Source organism: Suncus etruscus, chromosome 7 (assembly GCF_024139225.1).
Source record: "Suncus etruscus isolate mSunEtr1 chromosome 7, mSunEtr1.pri.cur, whole genome shotgun sequence".
NCBI classification, from domain to species: domain Eukaryota; kingdom Metazoa; phylum Chordata; class Mammalia; order Eulipotyphla; family Soricidae; genus Suncus; species Suncus etruscus.
Genome location: NC_064854.1, coordinates 74,863,790 through 74,865,177, shown reverse-complemented (window position 1 = coordinate 74,865,177; position 1,388 = coordinate 74,863,790). Strand labels below are relative to the sequence as shown.

The 1,388-nt window shown below is 37.4% G+C and overlaps 1 non-coding gene across 1 annotated transcript; it reads right to left on the bottom strand.

Moving 5' to 3' along the window:
• Positions 1-773: 773 nt before the first annotated feature.
• LOC126014899 (U1 spliceosomal RNA) lies at positions 774-934 on the bottom strand. Its single transcript, XR_007497851.1, has one exon. It is a non-coding gene; the product is annotated as a U1 spliceosomal RNA (small nuclear RNA).
• Positions 935-1,388: the final 454 nt, after the last annotated feature.

Here is a 1,388-nt window from a genome sequence, read left to right as displayed (position 1 = left end):
TGGTCTCAGAAATTGCTCCTGACTCTGTGAACGATATGGGATGCCTGGGATAGAATCCAGGTGGGACTTACATTGGTGGCACGCAAAGCAAATGCCCTATCACAATGCTACCACTCCGACCTTATATAACCATTTTAAAAATGATCTTAGAGTTACCTTACCTTGAAAAAGAACATTTAAGATACTTATTTAGAATTATGAAACAGTCTTTAAATCTATTGCCTTGAGTCAATTGAAATAACTTTTCTAGTTTTTATCCTTTTTTTTTCTTTTTCTTTTGTTTTCTTTTCTTTCTTCTTCCCACCACAAATTACTAGGCCATTGTTAGAAATGTTCAAGGGCTACTCCAAACGCTGTGCAGCATGTAGCCCTGGGCCTCGCTTGACACCATAAATATTTATTGGAAAATACCCAGCACTGTAAGGTTTTAGCAGCACTCTATTCTGAGATTTTCATGTTGAACTGAAGACCCAGTTAGCTAAAAAAAAAAAAAAAAAAAAAACTGCTCTCTGTCAATACTTGTGAGGCATCCTGCAAAACAAATGATTTGAGAAAATATTTTATAAGATTATGATAGGAAAATAACTAATGTAGCAAGTAAAAATCTAGCATATAAAAGACTTCACCTTTGATCCCTGATGCATATGGTTTGTCTCCTGACACCACCAGGTGTAACTCTAATAGACATGATACTTCTCAGCATTAGTGGGTGTGACACTGAGGTGTCCCCAGTATTTCCATTATGATTCAGAGAGCTCTCCAGCCCTTTTATTTAGGGGAGAGTGAAAATGCGGACCCCATTACCACAAATTATGCAGTTGAGTTTCCCACATTTGGGGAAATTGAAAGGGTCAGCATATCTGGAGTGCAATGAATAAGCCTTGCCCGCCCTGGGGAAACCATCTTTGTTATCATGGAAATGCCAGGTAAGTATAGGTGTCCACCATTTATGATTTTTAGTAGCCCCTGATCACTGTCAGTCACAGCTTTACTGATACTTGCTGGCAAGGTTGACTACCAATAGACCTAATAACTGTATATTTAGCCTAATAATAGCCTAATAACTGTCGGACATTTTTTTAATATTTATTATTGTGACCAATGTGAATTACAAGTCTTTCACAGTTATATACAAATGTTCATAGTGACAGTGAATTAAGGCCATTCCTACCACCTGTGTTGTCCTTCCATCCCTGTTCCCAGCATGCGTTTTATACCTCACACTTTGTCCCTTGGACTTCTAGTATTATAGGTCCCCTATGTGTATAGCTTGTTGTAGATTGGGTTATCTTGATTCTGTTGTCATTGACTTTGGGTTTGGTGTTTAGTGTCTGATAATTTTTTTTTATTTCCAATTAATATTCATGTGAGTGTTCTTGTTATTCTCC